This window comes from Ranitomeya imitator, chromosome 3 (genome assembly GCF_032444005.1).
Source record: "Ranitomeya imitator isolate aRanImi1 chromosome 3, aRanImi1.pri, whole genome shotgun sequence".
In the NCBI taxonomy this organism is placed as follows: Eukaryota; Metazoa; Chordata; class Amphibia; order Anura; family Dendrobatidae; genus Ranitomeya; species Ranitomeya imitator.
Window position 1 is genome coordinate 273,830,400 of NC_091284.1, and position 25,068 is coordinate 273,855,467.

Here is a 25,068-nt window from a genome sequence, read left to right on the forward strand (position 1 = left end):
TTTGCCGTTGGCTGAGTTCGCCCTTAATAATCGGGCCAGCTCGGCTACCTTGGTCTCTCCATTTTTCTGCAATTCTGGGTTCCATCCTCGTTTCTCTTCAGGACAGGTTGAGTCTTCGGACTGTCCTGGTGTGGATTATGTGGTGGACAGGTTGCAGCAGATCTGGACTCAGGTAGTGGACAATTTGACCTTGTCCCAGGAGAAGGCTCAGCTTTTCGCTAATCGCAGACGCCGTGTGGGACCCCGACTTCGTGTTGGGGATCTGGTTTGGTTATCTTCTCGTCATATACCTATGAAGGTTTCCTCTCCTAAATTTAAACCTCGTTTTATTGGTCCGTATAGGATTTCTGAGATTCTCAATCCGGTGTCTTTTCGTCTGACCCTCCCAGACTCCTTTTCCATACATAATGTATTCCATAGGTCGTTGTTGAGGAGATACGTGGCACCTATGGTTCCATCTGTGGAGCCTCCTGCCCCTGTTTTGGTGGAGGGGGAATTGGAGTATATTGTGGAGAAGATTTTGGATTCTCGTGTCTCTAGACGGAAACTCCAGTATCTGGTCAAATGGAAGGGTTATGCTCAGGAAGATAATTCCTGGGTTTTTGCCTCTGATGTCCATGCCCCAGATCTTGTTCGTGCCTTTCATGTGGCTCATCCTGGTCGGCCTGGGGGTTCTGGTGAGGGTTCGGTGACCCCTCCTCAAGGGGGGGGTACTGTTGTGAATTCTGTGGTCACAAGTGGTATTGCAGTCTCTGGGCGTCCTCCCTCAGGTGTTTTGGTGTGCTCGTTGGCTGCCTTGCTATTTAGCTCCACCTGAGTCTGTCTTCCTTGCTCCTTGTCAATGTTCCAGTGTTGGATCTGAGCTACTGCATCTTTCCTTGGGCCTGCTGCTCTGCTAGATAAGTGCTTCTAGTTTGTTTTCTGTTTTTTCTGTCCAGCTTGTTATTATCTTTTGCTGGAAGCTCTGAGAAGCAAAGGGGTGCACCGCCGTGCTGTTAGTTCGGCACGGTGGGTCTTTTTTGCCCCTTTGCGTGGTTTTCGTTTTAGGGTTTTTTGTAGACTGCATAGTTCTCTTTGCTATCCTCGCTCTGTCTAGAATATCGGGCCTCACTTTGCTGAATCTATTTCATTCCTACGTTTGTCTTTTCATCTTGCTAACAGTCATTATATGTGGGGGCTGCCTATTCCTTTGGGGTATTTCTCTGAGGTAAGTCAGGCTTGTATTTCTATCTTCAGGCTAGTCAGCTCCTCAGGCAGTGCCGAGTTGCATAGGTAGTGATAGGCGCAATCCACTGCTGCTTCCAGTTGTGTGAGGACAGTTCAGGTACTGCAGTCTACAGAGATTCCACGTCTCAGAGCTCGTCCTATTGTTTTGGGTTTTTGCCAGATCTCTGTATGTGCGCTGATTACTGCACGCTGTGTTGCCTGATTGCCAGCCATAACACAGTGAACTACAGTAACCTCTCAGTGATGCACTGCAGGAGCCATTGTTTCCTGTCAGTGTGTCACTGGAGGGCCTACAGAGCAATGACATCACCTGATGTCACTGTTCTATAGGGGAGATCGTCATGGGACAATTGGACTACGGCGGAAAGTGAGTATACGGTTTATTATTTTACATTTTTGCAGGCGCTGAAGTATGGTCAGTATGGTTAAATTAAGAATATTAAAATTCTTTGTTCTGGCTGTGTCTATTTATTTCTAACCCTTTCACTACTCTAGGATTAATAATGTATAGGCGTCTTATTGACGCCTCTCCATTATTAGCCTGGCTTAATGTCACCTTACAATAGCAAGGTGACATTAACCCCTCATTACCCCATATCCCACCGCTACTCAGGAGTGGGAAGAGAGGAGCTAAGTGCCGGAATTGGCGCATCTCACAGATGCACCATTTCTGGGGCTGCTGCGGACTGGTATTTGTAGCCGGGGGGGGCAATATCCATGGCCCCTCTCTAGGCTATGAATATCAGCCCACATCTGTCTGCGTAGCATTTCTGGCTATAAAATATAGGGGGACGTGGGTCCCCACATTTTTTGGGGGGTTCCCCTATTTTAATAGCCAGTAAAGACTACGCAGGCAGCTGCGGGCTGATATTCATAGCCTGGGAGGGACCATGGGTATTACCCCCTTCCCCGGCTACAGATATTGCCCCCTGGACGTTGGCTTTCCCCCTCCGGCGCAGAAAAATGCGCCGGAGCCCACGCCGTTTTTTTTTTTTTTTTAAACTGAAACATATTGTTCATTTACCCCTTTCTGCCAGCTGACGGAATAGTACATCAGCTGGCAGTATTCCCCGCTTTGAGGTGGGCTTCGGCGGTGAGCCCACTTCAAAGCCGCAACATGTCAGCTGTTTCCAATACAAAAAAAAAATTTGCATGATCGCTAAACGGCATAGCGAGAAAAAAAAATCAAATGCCAAAATTATGTTTTTTTGGTCGCCGCGACATTGCATTAAAATGCAATAATGGGCGATCAAAAGAACGTATCTGCACAAATGTGGTATCATTAAAAACATCAGCTCGGCACGCAAAAAATTACCCCTCACCCAACCTGATATCTTAGAAAATATAGATGCTACGGGTATCGGAATATGGCACAATTATTTTATTTCTTTTTAGCAAAGTTTGGAATTTTTTTTCACCACTTAGATAAAAAAATAACCTAGACATGTTTGGTGTCTATGAACACACCTGAACAGTCCCGCACAGCTCCGCACACATCCGAACAGCCCGCAGACCCCGCCCACACACACCCAAACAGTCCCGCACACACACAGTCACTGCCCACACTTCCCTCCTCCCTAACTGCAGCGTTTCTCAGACCCACATCCGCAGCAAAACTGCAGATCTTTTTTACATCTGCGGTTTTGCTGCGGATGTGCCTGACTCAATGAAAGTCTAAGGGTGCAGAAACGCTGCAGTTCGGCACAAAAGAAGTGACATGCTGCGGAAAAAAAAACCCTGCATTACGGTGCGGGTTTTTCCACAGCATGTGCACAACAAGTCTGCGGCTCCCAAAGATTTACATTGGTTGTGCACTACACTGTGGATTTGATGCAATTCTGTGCAGAAAAAAACCCTGTGGATCTGTAATCAAATCCGCAACATGTGCACACAGCCTTAACATTTAGTGAACCTAGCAAAAAAGCCAAGCACAAAACAAGTGTGGGATTGCACTTTTTTTGCAATATCATCACACTTTTAATTTTTTTCACATTTTCTGTTATACGACATGGTAAAACCAATGGTGTCGTTCAAAAGTAGAACTTGTCACGCAAAAGATAAGCCCTCACATGGCCATATTGATGGAAAAATTATGGCTCTGGAAAGAAGGGGAGCTATAAACGAAAAAAGCTCCAGGGTGAAGGGGTTTAGAAACATGGATATGGACATATCTATGTAAATACACATAGATATTTGGATACATATCTATCTATCTATCTATCTATCTATCTATCCATCCATCTATCTGTGTGTAATGGAGTGTGCTATACACATGTTTATTTCCTTTGTGTGTATTGAAACAGCACAAAACACAGAGAAATAAAGGCAAATTTGACCTAATTTCATACAAAACCCCCAAAATTGGGCCAGACAAAATTGTTGTCACCTATCCAAAATTTTAGGTAAACAACTTTGCTTCAAGCATGTGATGCTAGTTCAAATTCACCTGTGGCAAGGACCAGGTGTCGGCAACATGAAAATCACAGTCTTTGCATTGTGTGTCTATGTGTGTCACACTAAGCATGGAGAAGAGAAAGAAGAGAACTGTCTGAGGACTTTAGAACTAAAATTTGTTGAAAAATATCAACATTCTCAAGAATGCTAGTGTTAGGGCTAGCGGAACGCACCAAATAATAAGATAGGTAGAATAAGGTGCGTTCGCAGCCCGGGGTCCACCGTGCAGAGATGGAACCTGCTGCCAAGTAATGACGGACTATATGGCGGTACAATGTGAATACACACGGGTTAACTTCACCCTGTGTGAAGGAAGCGAACACTGTTAAGTCACAGGGCCGCGGTACCGCACACAAGAGCACAAGCAAGGAGTCTCCGAGTTCAGTCCAAAGACTTGGGATCTGAGTCTGTCAAGACTACTTGCAGTCGACACCGCAACTAGGGTGTCAGCATAACCAAAATAATAACAAAGGAATGCACGAGAGTGCGTGTGGTGCCGCACTGGCGGACTGTTGTGAATTCTGTGGTCAAGCTCCCTCCTGTGGTCATGAGTGGTACTTCGGCTGGTTCTGTCTATGAGCTTCCTCTGGTGGATGTGAGTGGGGCTGCGGCTTCTGAGTTTCCTTCCTCAGGTGACGAGGTTAAGTCGTTAGGTGCTGCTCTTTTTAACTCCACCTAGTTCTTTGTTCCTTGCCTCCAGTCAATGTTCCAGTATTGGTCTTGCTCTCTCCTGGATCGTTCTTGTGGCCTGTCTGCCCTGCATAAGCTAAGTTTTGCTTGTGTTACTTTTGTTTGCTATATTTTCTGTCCAGCTTGCTTTATTGGTTTTTCTTGCTTGCTGGAAGCTCTGAGACGCAGAGGGAGCACCTCCGTACCGTTAGTCGGTGCGGAGGGTCTTTTTGCACCCTCTGCGTGGTTGTTTGTAGGTTTTTGTGCTGACCGCAAAGCTATCTTTCCTATCCTCGGTCTATTCAGTAAGTCGGGCCTCACTTTGCTAAAATCTATTTCATCTCTGTGTTTGTATTTTCATCTTTACTCACAGTCATTATATGTGGGGGGCTGCCTTTTCCTTTGGGGAATTTCTCTGAGGCAAGGTAGGCTTATTTTTCTATCTTCAGGGCTAGCTAGTTTCTCAGGCTGTGCCCGAGGCGCCTAGGTCTGGTCAGGAGCGCTCCACGGCTACTTCTAGTGTGGTATGATAGGATTAGGGATTGCGGTCAGCAGAGTTCCCACGTCTCAGAGCTCGTCCTATGTTATTAGTAACTATCAGGTCACTTTGTGTGCTCTTAACCACTAGGTCCATTCTGGTTCTGAATCACCAGTTCATAACAGTACTGGAGGCCATAAGTACTAATGCTTCTCAATAGAGGGAAAAGAGAAGTTCTGAGACCATTTTTTTTCTCTGCACTGTGTTTTGTCTTTCTTTTTCCCTAGACATTTGGGTGGTTCAGGACACAGGTGTAGTGATGGTCAAATAAATAAGGCAGCACACTGCAGCGCTAAAACATGCAAACATGAAACACGAAAATTGAACTGCATTACTGCACTTGAAATATGAAAAATGAGAGCGTTTAGCGCATAAAAATGGCCAATTTTATGTGTACCTGGTAGCCACTTTACGGCATCTCTCTTATACCAGGTCCTAAACTTGCCTTTCCTCGCTGAGAATAAACGTCTCCATCTGAATGGGTACCTGTGAAACCTCTTCTTAGACTAAAATTCTCTCTCTCTATGGAGGGGTAATGGACCTGCTGTAATTAAAACACCTGTGACTAGGAGGAGGAGTGCTCAGTCAAAAGGCTAAAGAATACATTTCAAAGGACTGACCGTCACATCCAAACATAGACTAAGTGTGAACAGGTGCTGAACCTAGAGTCGCCAACTCATATATAGTCAAATAAATAAGGCAGCACACTGCAGCGCTAAAACATGCAAACATGAAACACGAAAATTGAACTGCATTACTGCACTTGAAATATGAAAAATGAGAGCGTTTAGCGCATAAAAATGGCCAATTTTATGTGTACCTGGTAGCCACTTTACGGCATCTCTCTTATACCAGGTCCTAAACTTGCCTTTCCTCGCTGAGAATAAACGTCTCCATCTGAATGGGTACCTGTGAAACCTCATCTTAGACTAAAATTCTTTTTCTCTATGGAGGGGTAATGGACCTGCTGTAATTAAAACACCTGTGACTAGGAGGAGGAGTGCTCAGTCAAAAGGCTAAAGAATACATTTCAAAGGACTGACCGTCACATCCAAACATAGACTAAGTGTGAACAGGTGCTGAACATAGAGTCGCCAACTCATATATAGTCAAATAAATAAGGCAGCACACTGCAGCGCTAAAACATGCAAACATGAAACACGAAAATTGAACTGCATTACTGCACTTGAAATATGAAAAAGGAGAGCGTTTAGCGCATAAAAATGGCCAATTTTATGTGTACCTGGTAGCCACTTTACGGCATCTCTCTTATACCAGGTCCTAAACTTGCCTTTCCTCGCTGAGAATAAACGTCTCCATCTGAATGGGTACCTGTGAAACCTCATCTTAGACTAAAATTCTCTCTCTCTATGGAGGGGTAATGGACCTGCTGTAATTAAAACACCTGTGACTAGGAGGAGGAGTGCTCAGTCAAAAGGCTAAAGAATACATTTCAAAGGACTGACCGTCACATCCAAACATAGACTAAGTGTGAACAGGTGCTGAACCTAGAGTCGCCAACTCATATATAGTCAAATAAATAAGGCAGCACACTGCAGCGCTAAAACATGCAAACATGAAACACGAAAATTGAACTGTATTACTGCACTTGAAATATGAAAAATGAGAGCGTTTAGCGCATAAAAATGGCCAATTTTATGTGTACCTCGTAGCCACTTTACGGCATCTCTCTTATACCAGGTCCTAAACTTGCCTTTCCTCGCTGAGAATAAACGTCTCCATCTGAATGGGTACCTGTGAAACCTCTTCTTAGACTAAAATTCTCTCTCTCTATGGAGGGGTAATGGACCTGCTGTAATTAAAACACCTGTGACTAGGAGGAGGAGTGCTCAGTCAAAAGGCTAAAGAATACATTTCAAAGGACTGACCGTCACATCCAAACATAGAATAAGTGTGAACAGGTGCTGAACCTAGAGTCGCCAACTCATATATAGTCAAATAAATAAGGAAGCACACTGCAGCGCTAAAACATGCAAACATGAAACACGAAAATTGAACGGCATTACTGCCTATGTAGATTTTATTACACGGGCAACGAGCATGGTACACCACTCCTTTCGACGTGCATGTCAAATTCTTCCATATCTTATAGGTCTTAGTTCCATCATGGTTCTCAAATGTAGTACTTTTAAAATGGTTGTTGCACGCCTTACAGGAGTTACAAGGCGAGTTGAAATAGGATGTTAACTGCTATTGCTTACCATTAAACCTGCTCGCTACTTTGCACTAGACACTTTCTCCGCTTGTCTTTAGCAGTACAGGCACATGGACACTTTTGTCTCATTAGCATTGCAAGAGTTAACTGCTATTGCTTACCATTAAACCTGCTCGCTACTTTGCACCAGACACTTTCTCCGCTTGTCTTTAGCAGTACAGGCACATGGACACTTTTGTCTCATTAGCATTGCAAGAGTTAACTGCTATTGCTTACCATTAAACCTGCTCCCTACTTTGTACCAGACACTTTCTCCGCTTGTCTTTAGCAGTACAGGCATATGGACACTTTTGTCTCATTAGCATTGCAAGTGTTTTAAACAGGATTCCCTGCTGCTACTACAGGTCCTTCTCAAAAAATTAGCATATAGTGTTAAATTTCATTATTTCCCATAATGTAATGATTACAATTAAACTTTCATATATTATAGATTCATTATCCACCAACTGAAATTTGTCAGGTCTTTTATTGTTTTAATACTGATGATTTTGGCATACAACTCCTGATAACCCAAAAAACCTGTCTCAATAAATTAGCATATTTCACCCATCCAATCAAATAAAAGTGTTTTTTAATAACAAACAAAAAAACCATCAAATAATAATGTTCAGTTATGTACTCAATACTTGGTCGGGAATCCTTTGGCAGAAATGACTGCTTCAATGCGGCGTGGCATGGAGGCAATCAGCCTGTGACACTGCTGAGATGTTATGGAGGCCCAGGATGCTTCAATAGCGGCCTTAAGCTCATCCAGAGTGTTGGGTCTTGCGTCTCTCAACTTTCTCTTCACAATATCCCACAGATTCTCTATGGGGTTCAGGTCAGGAGAGTTGGCAGGCCAATTGAGCACAGTAATACCATGGTCAGTAAACCATTTACCAGTGGTTTTGGCACTGTGAGCAGGTGCCAGGTCGTGCTGAAAAATGAAATCTTCATCTCCATAAAGCATTTCAGCCGATGGAAGCATGAAGTGCTCCAAAATCTCCTGATAGCTAGCTGCATTGACCCTGCCCTTGATGAAACACAGTGGACCAACACCAGCAGCTGACATGGCACCCCACACCATCACTGACTGTGGGTACTTGACACTGGACTTCAGGCATTTTGGCATTTCCTTCTCCCCAGTCTTCCTCCAGACTCTGGCACCTTGATTTCCGAATGACATGCACAATTTGCTTTCATCAGAAAAAAGTACTTGGGACCACTTAGCAACAGTCCAGTGCTGCTTCTCTGTAGCCCAGGTCAGGCGCCTCTGCCGCTGTTTATGGTTCAAAGGTGGCTTTACCTGGGGAATGCGGCATCTGTAGCCCATTTCCTGCACACGCCTGTGCACGGTGGCTCTGGATGTTTCCACACCAGACTCAGTCCACTGCTTCCTCAGGTTCCCCAAGGTCTGGAATCGGTCCTTCTCCACAATCTTCCTCAGGGTCCGGTCTCCTCTTCTCGTTGTACAGCGTTTTCTGCCACATTGTTTCCTTCCAACAGATTTACCATTGAGGTGCCTTGATACAGCACTCTGGGAACAGCCTATTTGTTGAGAAATTTCTTTCTGGGTCTTACCCTCTTGCTTGAGGGTGTCAATGATGGCCTTCTTGACATCTGTCAGGTCGCTAGTCTTACCCATGATGGGGGTTTTGAGTAATGAACCAGGCAGGGAGTTTATAAAAGCCTCAGGTATCTTTTGCATGTGTTTAGAGTTAATTAGTTGATTCAGAAGATTAGGGTAAAAGGTCGTTTAGAGAACCTTTTCTTGATATGCTAATTTATTGAGACAGGTTTTTTGGGTTATCAGGAGTTGTATGCCAAAATCATCAGTATTAAAACAATAAAAGACCTGACAAATTTCAGTTGGTGGATAATGAATCTATAATATATGAAAGTTTAATTGTAATCATTACATTATGGTAAATAATGAAATTTAACACTATATGCTAATTTTTTGAGAAGGACCTGTATGTGTCACGATACCCTTGTGATATTTTCACTAAGCACTTTGAGCTTAATTTAAGCAGTGTGGGTATATGAATTCCTACAATTAGAAAGTTTTACAAATATATCTTTCTGCTTATATATTTTCTATGATTCTTTGCACTCAGCACTTTCATCCCCTTATGTGTAGGCGATGTTAAAATGCCGATATTTTGCTGAGTTTTTGATAAAATGCAATAGCTTCATTTTTGAGGCGATCTAGTTATTCTATTGAAAAAATAAAAATATATGATTGCAAAGGTGTATCTATAAAAGGAATAATATATTACTACTATTGAATAGGGCTGGTTCCCATTAATATATGAATTGAAAGTGTTATAGCGTAATGCAGTTTTGTCCATTCTCTCTCCTTTTCTTGTTTGTTCCATTAGGTGTTATTTTGAATTTTCTTGTCTTGTTGTTTTATGTTTTTTTGTTTATTAATAAAAATATTATGTTTTAATTGTATTCGCCTATGCCTCTTTTTCACCCATTATGGTCAGCCTGTTCACACTTAGTCTATGTTTGGATGTGACGGTCAGTCCTTTGAAATGTATTCTTTAGCCTTTTGACTGAGCACTCCTCCTCCTAGTCACAGGTGTTTTAATTACAGCAGGTCCATTACCCCTCCATAGAGAGAGAGAATTTTAGTCTAAGAAGAGGTTTCACAGGTACTCATTCAGATGGAGACGTTTATTCTCAGCGAGGAAAGGCAAATTTAGGACCTGGTATAAGAGAGATGCCGTAAAGTGGCTACCAGGTACACATAAAATTGGCCATTTTTATGCGCTAAACGCTCTCATTTTTCATATTTCAAGTGCAGTAATGCAGTTCAATTTTCGTGTTTCATGTTTGCATGTTTTAGCGCTGCAGTGTGCTGCCTTATTTATTTGACTATATATGAGTTGGCGACTCTAGGTTCAGCACCTGTTCACACTTAGTCTATGTTTGGATGTGATGGTCAGTCCTTTGAAATGACAGGTGTAGTGATGGACATTAAAGGTCTGTCTTCTTGTGTGGATCATCTCACTGCAAGAGTACAAAATATTCAAGACTTTGTGTTTCAGAATTCTATGTTAGAACCAAGAATTCCTATTCCTGATTTGTTTTCTGGAGATAGAGCTAAGTTTCTGAGTTTTAAAAATAATTGTAAACTGTTTCTGGCTTTGAAACCCCGCTCCTCTGGTGACCCAGTTCAACAAGTTAAGATCATTATTTCTTTATTACGTGGCGACCCTCAAGACTGGGCATTTTCCCTTGCGCCAGGAGATCCTGCATTATGTAATATTGATGCGTTTTTTCTGGCGCTCGGATTGCTTTATGATGAACCTAATTCAGTGGATCAGGCAGAGAAAAATTTGCTGGCTCTGTGTCAGGGTCAGGATGAGGTAGAGATATATTGTCAGAAGTTTAGGAAGTGGTCTGTGCTCACTCAGTGGAATGAATGTGCGCTGGCAGCAATTTTCAGAAAGGGTCTCTCTGAAGCCCTTAAGGATGTCATGGTGGGATTTCCTATGCCTGTTGGTCTGAATGAGTCTATGTCTTTGGCCATTCAGATCGGTCGACGCTTGCGTGAGCGTAAAACTGTGCACCATTTGGCGGTATTATCTGAGCATAAACCTGAGCCTATGCAGTGCGATAGGACTTTGACCAGAGCTGAACGGCAAGAACACAGACGTCAGAATGGGCTGTTTTTACTGTGGTGATTCCACTCATGCTATCTCCGATTGTCCTAAGCGCACTAAGCGGTTCGCTAGGTCTGCCACCATTGGTACGGTACAGTCGAAATTTCTTTTGTCCGTTACTTTGATCTGCTCTTTGTCATCCTATTCTGTCATGGCATTTGTGGATTCAGGCGCTGCCCTGAATTTGATGGACTTGGAGTTTGCTAGGCGTTGTGGGTTTTTCTTGGAGCCCTTGCAGTATATTATTCCATTGAGAGGAATTGATGCTACGCCTTTGGCCAAGAATAAGCCTCAGTACTGGACCCAGCTGACCATGTGCATGGCTCCTGCGCATCAGGAGGATATTCGCTTTTTGGTGTTGCATAATTTGCATGATGTGGTCGTGTTGGGGTTGCCATGGCTACAAGTCCATAACCCAGTATTGGATTGGAAATCAATGTCTGTGTCCAGCTGGGGTTGTCAGGGGGTACATGGTGATGTTCCATTTCTGTCTATTTCATCATCCACCCCTTCTGAGGTCCCAGAGTTTTTGTCGGATTACCGGGATGTATTTGATGAGCCCAAGTCCAGTGCCCTACCTCCGCATAGGGATTGCGATTGTGCTATCGATTTGATTCCTGGTAGTAAGTTTCCTAAAGGTCGACTGTTTAATTTGTCTGTGCCTGAGCACGCCGCTATGCGGAGTTACGTAAAGGAATCCTTGGACAAGGGTCATATTCGCCCGTCGTCGTCGCCATTGGGAGCAGGGTTCTTTTTTGTGGCCAAGAAGGATGGTTCGTTGAGACCTTGTATTGATTGCCGCCTTCTAAATAAAATCACAGTCAAATTTCAGTACCCCTTGCCGCTGCTGTCTGATTTGTTTGCTCGGATTAAGGGGGCTAGTTGGTTCACCAAGATAGATCTTCGTGGTGCGTATAATCTTGTGCGTATTAAACAGGACGATGAATGGAAAACAGCATTTAAAACGCCCAAGGGTCATTTTGAGTACCTGGTTATGCCATTCGGGCTTTCTAATGCTCCATCAGTGTTTCAGTCCTTTATGCATGACATCTTCCGAGAGTACCTGGATAATTTCCTGATTGTATACTTGGATGATATTTTGGTCTTCTCGGATGATTGGGAGTCTCACGTGAAGCAGGTCAGAATGGTGTTCCAGGTCCTGCGTGCGAATTCTTTGTTTGAGAAGGGGTCAAAGTGTCTCTTTGGTGTTCGGAAGGTTTCATTTTTGGGTTTCATTTTTTCCCCTTCTACTATCGAGATGGACCCTGTTAAAGTTCAGGCCATTTATGATTGGACTCAGCCGACATCTCTGAAGAGTCTGCAAAAGTTCCTGGGCTTTGCTAATTTTTATCGTCGCTTCATCAATAATTTTTCTAGTATTGCTAAACCGTTGACTGATTTAACCAAGAAGGGTGCTGATGTGGTCAATTGGTCTTCTGCTGCTGTGGAAGCTTTTCAGGAGTTGAAGCGTCGTTTTTCTCTGCCCCTGTGTTGTGCCAACCAGATGTTTCGCTCCCGTTCCAGGTTGAGGTTGATGCTTCTGAGATTGGAGCAGGGGCTGTTTTGTCGCAAAGAAGTTCTGATGGCTTGGTGATGAAACCATGCGCCTTCTTTTCCAGGAAGCTTTCGCCTGCTGAGCGTAATTATGATGTTGGCAATCGAGAGTTGCTGGCCATGAAGTGGGCATTCGAGGAGTGGCGTCATTGGCTTGAAGGAGCTAAGCATCACGTGGTGGTCTTGACTGATCACAAAAACTTGACTTATCTCGAGTCTGCCAAACAGTTGAATCCTACACAGGCTCGTTGGTCGCTGTTTTTCTCCCGTTTTGACTTTGTGGTTTCGTACCTTCCGGGCTCTAAAAATGTGAAGGCGGATGCCCTGTCTAGGAGTTTTGTGTCCGACTCTCCGGGTTTGCCTGAGCCGGCGGGTATTCTCAAAGAGGGGGTAATTTTGTCTGCCATCTCCCCTGATTTGCGGCGGGTGCTGCAAAAATTTCAGGCTAATAGACCTGATCGTTGCCCAGCGGAGAAACTGTTTGTCCCTGATAAATGGACAAGTAGAGTTATCTCTGAGGTTCATTGTTCGGTGTTGGCTGGTCATCCTGGAATCTTTGGTACCAGAGATTTGGTGGCTAGATCCTTTTGGTGGCCGTCTCTGTCGCGGGATGTGCGTTCGTTTGTGCAGTCCTGTGGGATTTGTGCTCGGGCTAAGCCCTGCTGTTCTCGTGCCAGTGGGTTGCTCTTGCCCTTGCCGGTCCCGAAGAGGCCCTGGACACATATCTCTATGGATTTTATTTCGGATCTCCCCGTCTCTCAAAAGATGTCGGTCATTTGGGTGGTTTGTGATCGCTTCTCTAAGATGGTCCATTTGGTACCCTTGTCTAAATTGCCTTCCTCCTCTGATTTGGTGCCATTTTTCTTCAGCATGTGGTTCGTTTACATGGCATTCCGGAGAACATCGCTTCTGACAGAGGTTCCCAGTTTGTTTCGAGATTTTGGTGAGCCTTTTGTGCTAGGATGGGCATTGATTTGTCTTTTTCCTCGGCTTTCCATCCTCAGACAAATGGCCAGACTGAACGAACCAATCAGACCTTGGAAACATATCTGAGATGTTTTGTTTCTGCTGATCAGGATGATTGGGTGTCCTTTTTGCCTTTGGCTGAGTTCGCCCTTAATAATCGGGCCAGCTCGGCTACTTTGGTTTCGCCTTTTTTCTGTAATTCTGGTTTCCATCCTCGTTTCTCTTCAGGGCAGGTTGAGTCTTCAGACTGTCCTGGTGTGGATACTGTGGTGGATAGGTTGCAGCAGATTTGGACTCATGTAGTGGACAATTTGACATTGTCCCAGGAGAAGGCTCAACGTTTCGCTAACCGCAGGCGCTGTGTGGGTCCCCGACTTCGTGTTGGGGATTTGGTTTGGTTGTCATCTCGTTATATTCCTATGAAAGTTTCCTCTCCTAAGTTTAAGCCTCGTTTCATTGGTCCGTATAGGATTTCTGAGGTTCTTAATCCTGTGTCTTTTCGTTTGACCCTTCCAGCTTCTTTTTCCATCCATAATGTATTCCATAGGTCATTGTTGCGGAGATACGTGGCACCTGTGGTTCCATCCGTTGATCCTCCTGCCCCGGTTTTGGTTGAGGGGGAGTTGAAGTATATAGTGGATAAGATTTTGGATTCTCGTATTTCGAGACGGAAACTCCAGTACCTGGTTAAGTGGAAGGGTTATGGTCAGGAAGATAATTCCTGGGTCTTTGCCTCTGATGTTCATGCTGCCGATCTGGTTCGTGCCTTTCATTTGGCTCATCCTGGTCGGCCTGGGGGCTCTGGTGACGGTTCTGTGACCCCTCCTCAAAGGGGGGGGGGAGTACTGTTGTGAATTCTGTGGTCAAGCTCCCTCCTGTGGTCATGAGTGGTACTTCGGCTGGTTCTGTCTATGAGCTTCCTCTGGTGGATGTGAGTGGGGCTGCGGCTTCTGAGTTTCCTTCCTCAGGTGACGAGGTTAAGTCATTAGGTGCTGCTCTATTTAACTCCACCTAGTTCTTTGTTCCTTGCCTCCAGTCAATGTTCCAGTATTGGTCTTGCTCTCTCCTGGATCGTTCTTGTGGCCTGTCTGCCCTGCATAAGCTAAGTTTTGCTTGTGTTACTTTTGTTTGCTATATTTTCTGTCCAGCTTGCTTTATTGGTTTTTCTTGCTTGCTGGAAGCTCTGAGACGCAGAGGGAGCACCTCCGTACCGTTAGTCGGTGCGGAGGGTCTTTTTGCGCCCTCTGCGTGGTTGTTTGTAGGTTTTTGTGCTGACCGCAAAGCTATCTTTCCTATCCTCGGTCTATTCAGTAAGTCGGGCCTCACTTTGCTAAAATCTATTTCATCTCTGTGTTTGTATTTTCATCTTTACCCACAGTCATTATATGTGGGGGGCTGCCTTTTCCTTTGGGGAATTTCTCTGAGGCAAGGTAGGCTTATTTTTCTATCTTCAGGGCTAGCTAGTTTCTCAGGCTGTGCCCGAGGCGCCTAGGTCTGGTCAGGAGTGCTCCACGGCTACCTCTAGTGTGGTATGATAGGATTAGGGATTGCGGTCAGCAGAGTTCCCGCGTCTCAGAGCTCATCCTATGTTATTAGTAACTATCAGGTCACTTTGTGTGCTCTTAACCACTAGGTCCATTGTGGTTCTGAATCACCAGTTCATAACAGCAGACGCCACTAACCACCCAGGCTTGGGTCAGGAAAGCGCTGTGAAAGCGCATGGCGCCGCACTGGCAGACACAGCAACTAGACGCTGTATTAGTGTGTAACGTGCTGTTGGATAAGTCGGGCGCTAGATAGCAAACATACACCTTCCGCGAACAGTCATCCAATAAGGAGGGTTATTTAAAGAGCGACTTTCACTCACAACACACACACATTTACAAATGTACACTAGCGCCTGGCCGTGCGGCCAATGCGAGCCTTAAATAGCTGCAGCATGTACAGGACCTTTCAAAGAAGGACCAATGGAATTGCTGCAGTACCAGAGCTTGTGACCCTAGATCTCCACTGAGAGATCTTGCCCTGGGCATGCTCAGTGTGCAAAGCAGAACTTAGTCCTAATACCTGCAGAACCTTCCGTGGGAAGGACCAATGGAAGTTGCTGCAGTACCTGAGCATGTGACCCTAGATCTCCACTGAGAGATCTTGCCCTGGGCATGCTTAGTGTGTGCAAAGTAGGACTTAGCCCCAGAAGCGTCTGCTCGCCGCTGCCCAGCACTGGCTTCAATGGCAGAAGCTGGAAAAGCAGCAGTAACCCTATCCACAGAGTGAGACTGAGCAAGACGCTGGGACCGACGTCTGCGCTGAGCAGACTCCACTGCGGCTGGAGAAGAGTGGGAGACCACAGCAGAGATGGTTCGAGATTCCCCCTGTGCAGAGGCGGGAACACGAAACCTAACATTACCCCCCCCCTCCCTGGACCTCGCTACGCTCGAGGGCAGCAATAAGCTGTGGAGCTCGAATGTGCTCAGCAGGCTCCCAGGACCTGTCCTCTGGGCCATAACCCTTCCAATCCACCAAATAGAATTTTGTGCCACGCACCACCTTGCACCCCAAAATAGCGTTCACCTCGTAATCGTCCATAGACGAACCCGATGTCCCGGCAGATGACTCGGAAAACCGGGACATGTATACGGGTTTCAAGAGGGACACATGAAAGGTGTCGGTGATACCCAGGCGTGGAGGAAGGGCCAGACGGTAGACCACAGGATTAACCTGTTCGAGGACCTTGAAGGGACCCAAGTAGCGAGGTGCAAACTTAGTGGACTCAACACGCAGCCTGATGTTATGGGCGGAGAGCCACACTAAGTCGCCAGGAGCAAAGGTCGGAGCGGAGGACCTTATTCTCTCCTTGGAGGCCCGAATGGCATCCTGAGTGCGGTCCCAAATGTCCCGTGCCTCCACAGCCCAGTCTGCCACACTGGAGTCGGCGGAAGACACGGGCATGGGCACAAGGACACGCGGATGCTGGCCGTAATTTAGGAGGAATGGAGTCTGACCGGTGGAGTCGGCTACGGCGTGGTTAAGCGCAAACTCTGCCCACGGTAGCAAAGATACCCAGTCATCCTGCCTGGCAGAAACAAAATGTCACAAATATGTAACCAGGGTCTGGTTGGCCCTCTCTACCAACCCATTCATCTCGGGATGATATGCCGAAGAGAGATTCAACTCAATACTGAGTAGATGACAAAGCTCTGTCCAGAATCAAGACGCAAACTGGGGACCCCGGTCACTAACAATTTTGTCTGCCGTGTAGGCGAAAGATATGCTTGATGAACAACACAGCCAGAGCCCGTGCAGAAGGTAGCCATGGAAGAGGCACCAAGTGCACCATTTTGGAAAAATGGACCGTGATCACTCAGATAATAGTGCAGTTACGAGACTTGGGTAAGCCCACCACAAAATCCATCCTGACCATTTCCTGGGGTAAAGCAACCCAGCTGGCCGTTGCCAAGGAGACTTGTTCTTGGTGCAGGAAACACATGCCCGAACATAGTCTGCGACGTCACGAGCCATATGCGGCCACCAGTACATCCTCGCCAAGAGCTCAGATGTCCTCTTGGTCCCAAAGTGTCCACCCACCATGGATGAGTGAGCCCAAGAGAGAACCTCCGGTCGCAAATTAGATGGAACGAAACTCTTGCCTGGGGACACAGACTCTAGCGAAACCGGAGCCACTGTTCTCAGGCTCTCTGAAGGGACAATAAGCCGAGGCTCCTCCTCCTCCTCCACAGATGACACAACGGAGCGAGAGAGAGCGTCGGCCCGAATGTTCTTCTCCCCAGAAAGAAAATGGAGGGTGAAATGAAACCGGGAGAAGAACAAGGACCATCTGGCCTGGCGAGAATTTAACCGCTGGGCTGTCTGCACGTACACCAAATTTTTGTGATCTATGAAGACTTGGAAGGGAAAACGAGCTCCCTCCAAGAGATGTCTCCACACCGAGAAAGCCAACTTCATGGCTAGCAACTTCCTGTCCCCGTTGGAATAATTCCTCTCTGCTGGTGAGAAGGTCTTAGAAAAGAAGAAGCAAGGATGCTTCCGACCTTGAGCATCCTTTTGGAAGAGGACTGCTCCAGCACCAACAGATGAGGCATCCTCCTCCATGATAAATGGCTTATCTACATCGGGGCGATGTAGGATGGGAGCGCTAGCGAAGTGTGACTTTATGGAGTTAAAGGCCTTGGAGACCTCCACAGACCACAATTTGGGATTTGCCCCCTTCTTGGTGAGGGCAACCAAGGGAGCTACCAAAGTTGAGAAGTGCAGAATGAACTGGCGATAATAGTTTATGAACCCCATAAAGCGCTGCACCGCTTTAAGAGAATGGGGTTCCTGCCAGTCCATCACAGCCTGTAGTTTGGCAGGATCCATAGCCAATCCCTGGGCGGAGATGATATAGCCCAGGAATGGTAAGGACTCCTGCTCGAACATACACTTCTCCAAATTGGCATAGAGGGAGTTTGCCCGTAGGAGGTCGAAGACTTTGCAAACATCTCTCCGGTGGGAGTCAATATCTGGAGAGTAGATGAGAATATCATCCAGATAGACTACGACCGAGGTGGAGAGCATATCCCGGAAGATGTCGTTCACAAAGTCTTGGAAAATGGCTGGGGCATTACAGAGCCCGAAGGGCATCACCAGATATTCATAGTGCCCATCCCTGGTGTTAAAAGCCGTCTTCCATTCGTCCCCCTCATGGATGCGAATCAGGTTGTAAGCACCCCGCAGATCTAATTTAGTAAATACCCTTGCTCCCCGAAGCCTATCAAAGAGCTCAGATATCAAAGGCAAAGGATACTTATTCTTAACGGTGATGGCGTTAAGACCCCTGTAGTCTATGCATGGACGCAATTTCCCATTCTTCTTCTGCACGAAGAAGAACCCTGCCACAGCAGGTGACACTGACTTCATAATGAATCCTCTTGCCAGATTTTCCTGGATGTACTGTGACATTGCCTCCGTCTCTGGGAGAGATAACGGATAAACTCGACCCCGGGGAGGCTCAGCACCAGGCAAGAGATCATTAGGACAGTCATAGGGGCTATGGGACGGAAGGGTCTCCACCGCCTTTTTGGAGAACACGTCTGCATAAGACCAATATTGCTTGGGGAGAGAAGATAAATCTGCGGGTACCTCTGTAGTAGCAACCTGAACGCACTCCCTCTGACACCTACCCCCACAAGATTCACCCCATCCCAGAATTCTGCTTGAGGACCACTCGATATGAGGAGAGTGGTACCGCAGCCAAGGTATTCCCAACAGGACCTCATCAATTCCCTCAGGAATGACGAGCAGAGATATAATCTCCTGATGGGATGGCGACATGGACAGAGTAAAAGGGATGGTCTGGTGTGTTATCTGTGAGGGCAGTGTCGACCCATTCATCACTTGTACCGTTATTGGTTGAGCTAGCATAACCAGGGGTATTGCGTGACGTTGGGCGAAGGCAGAAGACATAAAATTGCCCTCCGCCCCAGAATCCACGCAGAGCTCTACCGAGTGAGTGAATAAGCCTATTGTTATTGTCCCCTTAAAGGACAATTTGGAGGCAAACATCGCCGTGTCTAGTGTACCTCCACCTACTACCACTAGACGCTGACGTTTCCTCAACCGCTGGGAACATCTGGTGGCAAGATGTCCTGACTGCTGGCAAACATGACAAACCTGGAGTGCACGAGTGGTCCGGGAGTTAGATCCCGCTCGTGACACTTCCATGGCCTCATGTGACTCAGGGGCCTGGACTGGAGATTCCAAAGGTTTGGCGAAGGTGGGAGCCAGCCGAAACCTCTGCCTACACTGGGCTCGCTCTAACCTCTGCTCGTGAAAACGGAGGTCAATACGAGTGGACACAGCTATTAACTCCTCCAGTGTGGCGGGAATCTCCCTAGTGGCCAGGGCGTCCTTCACGTGGTCAGCCAGCCCCCTCCAAAATATCGGAATTAGGGCTTTATCCGGCCACTCCAGCTCAGATGCTAGGGTGCGGAAGTGGACGGCAAAATGGCTGACCAAGGACGAGCCCTGGTACAATGCCAACAGTTGGAGCGCCGTATCATGGGTGACACGAGGTCCTAAAAAGACCTGTTCAGAGTGCTCAGGAAACACAGAGCACTCTGCACCACATGATCGCCATGCTCCCACAGCGGCGTAGCCCACTCTAACGCCCTGTCCGACAGGAGAGAAACTATAAACCCCACCTTTGCCTGCTCTGTAGGGAAAGGAGAGGCCAGAAGCTCGAGATGTATAGAGCACTGACTCACGAAACCCCTACAGGACTTACTATCACCAGAAAATTTTTCTGGCAGCGGGAGGCGTGATAGAGTCGGTACAGGGGTGGCAGTGGACAAGGTTGCTGCAGCCACGCTAGCAGCTTGAACAGCAACTGTAGTTACATCCACAGCTGAGGTTGTGCGCTCGAGAGCCGCCAACCTACCCTCCAGCTGCTGGATGTACAGCAAGGATTGCTGTTTGTCCGCCATTACTAGCCAGACCCTGGCGCTAGTGTAATGTTAGGGCTAGCGAAACGCACCAAATAATAAGATAGGTAGAATAAGGTGTTCGCAGCCCAGGGTCCACCGTGCAGAGATGGAACCTGCTGCCAAGTAATGACGGACTATATGGCGGTACAATGTGAATACACACGGGTTAACTTCACCCTGTGTGAAGGAAGCGAACCCTGTTAAGTCACAGGTCCGCGGTACCGCACACAAGAGCACAAGCAAGGAGTCTCCGAGCTCAGTCCAAAGACTTGGGATCTGAGTCTGTCAAGACTACTTGCGGTCGACACCGCAACTGGGGTGTCAACATAACCAAAATAATAACAAAGAAATGCACGAGAGTGCGTGCGGTGCCGCACTGGCGGACGCCACTAACCACCCTGGCTTGGGTCAGGAAAGCGCTGTGAAAGCGCACGGCGCCGCACTGGCGGACACAGCAACTAGACACTGTATTAGTGTGTAACGTGCTGTTGGATAAGTCGGGCGCTAGATAGCAAACATACACCTTCCGCGAGCAGTCATCCAATAGGGAGGGTTATTTAAAGAGCTACTTTTACTCACAACACACACACATTTACAAATGTACACTAGCGCATGGCCGTGCGGCCATGCGAGCCTTAAAGGGACACTGTCACCTGAATTTGGAGGGAACAATCTTCAGCCATGGAGGCGGGGTTTTGGGGGGTTTGATTCACCCTTTCCTTACCCTCTGGCTGCATGCTGGCTGCAATATTGGATTGAAGTTCATTCTCTGTCCTCCGTAGTGCATGCCTGCACAAGGCAATCTTGCCTTGCGCAGGCGTGTACTATGGAGGACAGAGAATGAACTTCAATCCAATATTGCAGCCAGCATGCAGCCAGCGGGTAAGGAAAGGGTGAATCAAACACCCAAAAACCCCGCCTCCATGGCTGAAGATTGTTCCCTCCAAATTCAGGTGACAGTGTCCCTTTAAATAGCTGCAGCACGTACAGGACCCTTCAAAGAAGGACCAATGGAATTGCTGCGGTACCAGAGTATGTGACCCTAGATCTCCACTGAGAGGTCTTGCCCTGGGCATGCTCAGTGTGTGCAAAGTAGGACATAGCCCCAGAAGCATCTGCTTGCCGCTGCCCATCACTGGCTTCAATGGCAGAAGCTGGAAAAGCAGCAGTAACCCTATGCACAGAGTGAGACTGAGCAAGACGCTGGGACCGACGTCTGCGCTGAGCAGACTCCACTGCGGCTGGAGAAGAATGGGAGACCGCAGCAGAGATGGTTCGAGATTCCCCCTGTGCAGAGGCGGGAACTCGACACCTAACAGCTAGTCCATCTACAGAGATCTTGATGTTCCTTTGTTCATGGTCAGAAACATAATTAAGAAGTTTACAACCTATGGTACTGTAACTAATCTCCCTGGACGTGGACAGCAGAGAAAAATTTATTAAAGGTTTCAATGCAGGATAGCTTAGATAATGGAAAACCAGACAAAATCAAGTTCCAAAGAAATTCAAGCTGTACTGGAGGCTCAGAGTGCATAAGTGTAAGGCTGGGTTCACACTTCGTTATGGGCGTCCATTATACGGACTACATTACACCGTGGCATAACGCGGTGTAACGTAGTCCATTAACGCCACCATTAATTCCTATGTCGGACGCATCGCTAGCGCATGCCCACAATGGGTGTGCGCTGACGATGTGCCGTCATTGAGTGACGGACCCTGGGACGCGGGCTGCAGCGTTTCCGGGTTCGTCACTGCTAGCACAGATAGAGCATCTGCTAGCTCTATCTGCGCTAGCGTGATGACAAATTGGCACTTGAACCTAGCCTAAGCGTGAACTATCCATTGACATCAACATTTCAATGAAATGAAACATTATAGCAGGAGATCAAGGAGGACTCCACTGCTGACACAGAGCCTTAAAAAAACTAGATTGCAGTTTGCCAAAATGTACGTGAGTAAGCCAAAATCCTTCTGGGAAAGCGCATTGTTGGGCAGCTAAGACTAAGATAAAGGTAAAGAACATCATTGTACTGTTTACCGAAAATGGAATGAGACCTCATAAAGAAAAGAACACAATACCTACAGTCAAATTTAGTGGAGGTTCAAATATGTTTAGGGGTTGTTCTGCTGTCTATGGCAAGTGGTGCATTGACTCTGTGTAAGGCATCAAGAAATCTGAAGATTACTAACGATTTTGTGTCGCAATGTAGTTCCCATTGTCAAAAAGTTGGTTTTGTGTCATCAGTATTCCTGGGGGTCAATTACCCCAAGCATACTTCAAGAAGCACCCAGAAATGGATGTAAACAAAGCACTGGAGAGTTCTGAAGTGGCCAGCAATAAGTCCGGATCTAAAGCCCATTGAACATCTGTGGCAAGATGTTAAAATTGCTGTTGGGAAAAGGCACACTTCAAATATGAGAGAACAGAAGCAGCTTGCAAAAGGCGAGTAGCCCAAAATTTCAGTTGCGAGGTGTAAAAAGCTTATTGATGTTTACAGGAAGTGATTGATTTAATTATTCCAAAGGGTGTGAAACCAAATATTAAATTGAGGGTGCCAACAATTTTGTTCGGCAAAATTTTTGGAATTTTGTGTGAAATGATGTCCAATTTGTCTTTTTTCTCAGTTTTTTTGTGTTGGTCCAATGCACAGAAAGGAAATAAACATGTATATAACAAAACGTGTAATTTAAATAATTTTCTGAAATAAATACTTAGTTTTCTGGAACAATTTTAAGGGTACCAACACTTATGGCCATGACTCTATAATTTTTCACTCTTTGTTTCATTACAGCCATTTGGTAAATTCAAAAACGTTCATTTTTGTTCTCATCAATGTACACTCTGCACCCCATCTTGACTGAAAGAAAACAGAAATGTAGAATTTTTTGCAAATTTATTAAAAAAGAAAAACTGAAATATCACATGATCATAAGTATTCAGACCCTTTGCTCACACACTCATATTCAAGTCACATGCTGTCCATTTCCTTGTGATACTCCTTGAGATGGTTCTACTCATTCATTGGACTCCAGCTGTGTTTAATTAAACTGATAGGACTTGATTTGGAAATGCACACACCTGTCTATATAAGACCTCACAGCTCACAGTGCATGTCAGACCAAATGAGAATCATGAGGTTAAAGGAACTGGCCAAGGAACTCATAGACAGGATTGTAACAAGGCACAGATCTGGCCAAGGTTACAAAAGAATTTCAGCAGTATTATTATTATTTATATAGCACCATTAATTCTATGGTGCTATACATGAGAAGGGGTTACATACAAGTTATAGATATCATTTACAGTAAACAAATTTACGATGACAGACTGGTACAGAGGGGAGAGGACCCTGTCCTTGCAGACTTACATTCTACGGGATAACGGGGAAGAGACCGAAGGTCGGGGGTGCAGCAACTCTGGTGGTGGTGAGGCGGCAGCTCGGGTGGTGGTGAGGCAGCAGAATGATTATTGCAGGCTTTAAGCTTTCCCGAAGAGATGGGTTTTCAGGTTCCGTCTGAAGGATCCGAGGGTGGTGGATAACCGGAAGTGTTGAGGCGTGGAATTCCAGAGGATGGAGGATATTCAGGAGAAATCTTGGAGGCAGTTGTGTGAGGAACGAATAAATGTGGAGGAGAGTAGGAGGTCTTGGGAGGATAGAAGATTATGTGAGGGAAGATACTGGGAGATTAGTTCAGAGATATAGAGAGGGGACAGGTTGTGGATGGCTTTGTAAGCTTCCTTACCTTGACAAGCCAGAGCTGGTATGTCACTCTCCACAAGGAGAAACCTTACCTCTTAGACCTAGGTCAGTGTTAGTAGTTTGAATTGGATTTGTTGGGGAATTGGGAGCCAGGGGAGGGATTTGCAGAGGGGAGAAGAAGAGGAGTAGCGAGGATAGAGGTGGATTAGTCGGGCAGCAGAGTTGAGGACAGACTGGAGTTGTGCAAGAGAGTTAGCAGGGAGGCCACAGAGGAGGGTGTTGTAGTAATCAAGGCAGGAGATGATGAGGGCATGCACAAGAGTTTTAGTAGATTGAGGGCTGAGGAAGGGACGGATTCTGGAATTATTTTTGAGTTGGAGGTGACAGGAGGTGGCAAGAGTTTGGACGTGCAGTTTGAATGACAGGGCAGAGTCGAGAGTTACTCCGAGAAGCGGATTTCAGGTGCAGGAGAGAGCGTGATGCCGTTTACCATAATAGATAGGTCGGGTAGGGGAGATACGTGAGATGGAGGAAAGATGATGGGTTCGGTTTTGTCTACATTGAGTTTTAGGAAGCGAGAGGTGAAGAAGGAGGACATGGCTGATAGACACTGTGGGATTCTGGACAGCAGAGAAGTGACATCTTGGCCAGAGAGGTAGATCTGAGTGTCGTCCGCATACAGGTGGTACTGGAAGCCATGCGACTTTACGAGTTGTCCTAGGCCAAGGGAATAGATGGAAAAGAGCAGGACAGAGCCTTGAGGGACTCCAGCAGAGAGAGGGCTGGATGAGGAGGTAGTGTGGGAGTGGGAAACGCTAAATGTGCAGTTAGAAAGGTATGAGGCAGTTCAGGACAGGGCAAGGTCCTTGATGCCAAGGGAAGAAAGACTCTGTAGCAGTAGACAGTGGACGACTGTGTGGAAGGCACAGGACAGGTCGAGAAGGAGGAGGATGGAGAACTGTCAGTTAGCTTTGGCTGTGAGTAAGTCATTAGTAATTTGGGTCAGGTCGGTTTCGGTGGAGTGGTTGGGGCGGAAGCCAGATTGGAGATTGTCAAGGAGAGAGTTAGATGAGAGGTGGGAGGAAAGTTGAACATGGACATGCTGCTCAAGGAGTTTGGAAGCAAACAGGTGCAGTGATATGGGGCGATAGCTGGACATAGCAGTTGGGTCAAGGTAAGGTTTTTTGAGGATGGGTGGGAAGGTGGCATGTTTGAAGGCAGAGGGGAAGGTACCTGAAGATAGCGATAGGTTGAAGAGATCTGTTAGGAGTGGAATGAGTGTGTTAGTGAGGTTGGGGAGCTGGTGGGAAGGGATGGGGTCAAGTGCACAGGTGGTGAGGTGTGATTTGGAAAGGAGGTGAGTAAGCTCTCATTCAGTGATGTTGGAGAGGGAGGTTATTAGGGAAGGTCAGAGGTCTGGTATATGGAGTGGTTGGGGTGGTGGAACAGTAAAGGTTTGCCTTGTTTGGTCGATCTTATTTTTGAAGTACATGACAAAGTCCTCGGCAGAGATTAGGCAAGTTGGAGGAGGCAGTTGTGGGCGGAGGAGAGAATTGAATGTGCTGAACAGTTGTTTTAGGTTGTAGGA